At 40.1% G+C, this 4,125-nt stretch overlaps 1 non-coding gene across 1 annotated transcript; it reads left to right on the top strand.

The window, feature by feature from the left end:
• The first annotated feature begins 3,780 nt into the window (after positions 1-3,780).
• Positions 3,781-3,884, top strand: LOC148561714 (small nucleolar RNA R71). The gene has a single exon (XR_015886400.1). It is a non-coding gene; the product is annotated as a small nucleolar RNA R71 (small nucleolar RNA).
• Positions 3,885-4,125: the final 241 nt, after the last annotated feature.

Genomic DNA, 4,125 nt, shown 5'->3' with positions numbered 1-4,125 from the left:
AACTAACAGAAAAATGCTAGTGAAACTAGCCTAAGATGCCTTGGCATCACAACACCAAACTTAATACTTGCTTGTCCCTAAGCAAGTCCTGAGTTATTTGAGAAGAAAGTATGAAACAGAAAGCAATTACATTGGCTATATTAGCAAGCATTTGAAGTTCATCAAAAGGGTTTTATGCAGAAAGTTGCAGCATCACTTTTTCATTCTTATCAGGTAAGATTATCACTTTTTCATTGCATCCATCAAACACTGCTATGGCCTCTTGTTATTCTTATGTCCTTGGCACTTTTCTCTTCTTTGTTTTTCTTTTCTTTTTTCTTAGAGCTCCTTTGCTCCTTGTTTGCTTAGTGTCATGTGTTGCACAAGCCTTTGGCATTTTCTTTTTCTTATCAGTGCACTACACATATCCACTACAGGCATTTTAGTTCACATTTCTTCTTGAGACATTGGTGCCCAGCACCTCTTTGTGTGACTAAATGTTTTGTATTTAGGTTGCTCTTGATAATGGACTTTTGGTTGATAATCCCGGGTTAGTTAACCCAAGTTACCAAGTGTTGAAACACTCCTCAGAACCTATTCATCCAAGCATATCCTTAATACATAAACACCACAGGCATTTGTCTCAGAAGTTCAAACCATTGGTGCCTAGCTTATTTTCTCAATTTTTTTGCTTTTTGGTTGCCCTTTTTCAGTGGCTTTTTCTTCTTCTTTTTCTTTCTTTTTCATGGCCAAAGACATTTATTCATCAAGATCCATAGACAGTTTTCAATTTCTACACAAAAAATGATAATTCTACACTCTATTTCCAGTGATCTGACTAAACAATCAAGCATGCATACCACCACTTAATTCTACTTGATTTGTCACTAATTGAGCCAAGTTACTTTTGTTCAAACTTTTCTTTTATTTTTGGAAACAGAACAAGCATGGCAAGCATTTGTTTAAGAAGGTGAAGTTATATCCAAACATCTAGGCATTCACTTTATTCAAAGCAATAAACAGACAAACATACTAGAAACTTCACATTCCAGAAAGATTCAACAATTACAGTTTAAACCAGAACAAGCATGCTTTTGTTTGCCCTTTTTAAAGAATTGTCAAGGAACAACACCACCTTGTGAAATTTCTTGTTTTCTCTTTGTTGCCAGGAAACAATTTGATTTCTCCTTCTTCTCCTAGTTGTTGCTTCATGTTCTTTCTCAGATCCTTGTTTCCTTTCCTGCAAAGAGTGATGAAGTTGCTTGCTTCTCAAGCACTTGAGTGGTTAGCTCAACTATGTATGGGCAAGTGTCTGAGTCTTAAGTTGGTGTGTGAACACCAAACTTAGTCTCCTACTTACTCCTCTGCTCTTTGAGTCCTTGAATTCTCCTTGGAATGAAGTTGCTGCTAAGGATTTTAACCATTCCTGTGATTGCTTAGAATGGTTGTTCCTTTCATATAATTCAAAGGTTGTTGTGTTCAGTTGATCTGTGTGGTGGAACACCAAACTTAGAGTCACACATTCCCCTTTGAATTATTGATCCACGAATTCATTGTTTGGTGTGAAACACCAAACTTAATTCTTTGCAATGCACAGAAACTACTTCACCTTTTTATTGAAACAAATAAAAGAAACAGCAAGGGAGTATTACCTCAGGTTGGGTTGCCTCCCAACAAGCGTTTCTTTAAGGTCATTAGCTTGACGGTTGCCCCTTGTTAGGGTCGATTGTAGTGCTTGATGTCCTCTCCTCTCACTATGAAAACGTCTCCATTTGATTCCTTCATGATTTTCAAATGTTCCATAGAAAGAACTTTCCTGATTGTGAACACTTGAGGGAGCTGGGAAGGAATGGTTTTGAGGCCAGGTGGGATTGGCAGATAATGACTTGATATCACTTTATCTCCCGGAGAGAAACCTTCAGTGGGAATTTTCTTGTTTCTCCACCCTCTTGGCAATTTCTTTACAATTCTTCCCTTTCTCTTGAGGATTTCTTCATTGACCCTTATGCCAGGAGGATCCTTCTGATCTGTTTCTATTGATTCTTGTGGCTTTAACTCTTGCAATTCTTGTTTGCCTTCCAAGGACTGTTTTAGAGTTTCAGCTGCTGGATTGCTTTCCTCCAAACACAGATGGCTACTATCATCCTTAGGCTTTTCAGGTTCTGGTTCAGGCTCAGATGCAGGTTTGAAAACATTGAAAATGAGCTGTTCATCATGTATTCTCAAGATTAGCTCTCCTTGTTCTACATCTATGAGCGCTCTAGCAGTGGCTAGAAATGGCCTTCCTAGAATGATAGGGTGTAGGTAGCTTTCCTCCATGTCCAAAATGACAAAGTCTGTGGGGAAGAAATAATTTCCCACTTTCACCAGCACATTTTCAACTACCCCTTCAGCTTGCTTCTGAGTTTTGTCAGCCAGTTGTATGATTACATCAGTGGATCTCACCTTATTCAGTTGTAGCCTCTTCATAAGAGTTAGAGGCATCACATTTATGCTAGCTCCTAGATCACAGAATCCTCTGTTAATTTTTGTTTCCCCTATGATACAGGGGATATGAAAACTTCCTGGGTCTGTTTTCTTAGAGACTATGTCCTTCTTGATGAGGGCACTGCATTCTTTGTTCATTATTACAGTTTGTCCTCCCTTCAAAACTCTTTTCTTGCTCAGCAATTCCTTTAAATACTTGATATGTGTAGGCATCTGCTGGAGAATCTCAAGAAAGGGAATATTGATATGGAGAGACTTAAATGTCTCTAAAACCTTGAATAGGTTTTCCCTTTTTCACCTCCTCCTAACCTCTGAGGAAATGGTGCTTTTGGTTGGTATGTTTCCAGCATGCCTTTTTGCAGTTCCTTGGCTTGCTCAGTTTCACTTTCCTGCTTAGCTTCTTCCACACCTTCCTTCAAGATTTCTGGCTCTTGTTCTGAGGGTCTGATTCCTTCTTCTTCTGAGACCTCCTTCAATATGGTGATGGCCTTGCATTCTTCCCATCTCACTCCCTTTTGTTCCCCTTTAGGATTCTTTTCTGTGTCACTAGGGAACACTGCAGTTGACTTGGGGGCCTGTTGAGATAGCTCTCCTACTTGAGACTCCATCCTCTTGAGTTTTTCACCATGGTTCCTTAAGGTAGATCTCACATCATCCCTAAAGCTTTTCAACTCACTTATGTCCTGACCCATGTTTGCCAGCATTCCTTCTATCCTGTTTAATTGATCTTGAAATTGTTGGTTCGGATTAGGTTGGGTAGGTTGATTATTTTGGCCATGATATGATGGTTGGGAGTAAGTGTTTTGTGTGGCTTGGTATGATCTTTGGTTGGAGTTTTGGTATGTGGACTTGTTATGTTGGTTTTGCTAGTTTCCCCACCCAAAGTTTGGGTGGTTTTTCCAGCCTGGGTTGTAAGTGTTGGAATGTGGATCATATGGTTGCCTTTGTTGATTTCCTACATAATTAGCCTCTTCCCAATTACCTCCTTCAGTGCTTACTTCCTCTTGATCTTGTGTGTGTATTGCAGCCACTTGCTTTGTTTCTAATTTCCTGGTGAGCTCTGCTAGTTGCTTGGCAAACACCTTGTTTTGGGCTAAAATTGTATCAACATGGTTCAGCTCCATGACTCCCTTAGTGTTGTGTCTCTCTGAAGCATAGTAGTACTCATTCTCAGCCACTGTCTCAATCACTTCAATGGCTTCTTCCACAGTCTTTTTCCTATTCAATGAACCTCCTGATGAATGGTCTACAGCCTTCCTTGATTCATAAGAAAGTCCATCATAGAAAATATGCAATTGCACCCAGTCATGGAACATGTCTGGTGGGCATTTCCTTGTCAAATCCTTGAACCTCTCCCATGCCTCGTAGAGAGTTTCACCATCTTGTTGTCTAAAAGTCTGAACCTCAGATCGAAGCCTATTGACCTTTTGTGGGGGGTAGAAACGTGCCAGAAACTTGCTTTCCACCTCATCCCAGGTTGTTAGGCTCCCCCTTGGGAATGATTCCAGCCACTTAGCTGCCTTGTCCCTAAGTGAAAATGGGAACAAGAGCAGTTTATAGGTATCTTCCTGGACTCCATTGGACTTCACAGTGTCGCAAATTCTCAAGAATTTTGTGAGATGTTGGTTTGGATCTTCATTAGCACTCCCACCAAATGAA

The sequence above is a fragment of the Arachis ipaensis genome, chromosome B6 (genome assembly GCF_059453495.1).
Source record: "Arachis ipaensis isolate K30076 ecotype BB chromosome B6, ASM5945349v1, whole genome shotgun sequence".
In the NCBI taxonomy this organism is placed as follows: domain Eukaryota; kingdom Viridiplantae; phylum Streptophyta; class Magnoliopsida; order Fabales; family Fabaceae; genus Arachis; species Arachis ipaensis.
This window is presented reverse-complemented; position numbering and strand designations above follow the sequence as displayed.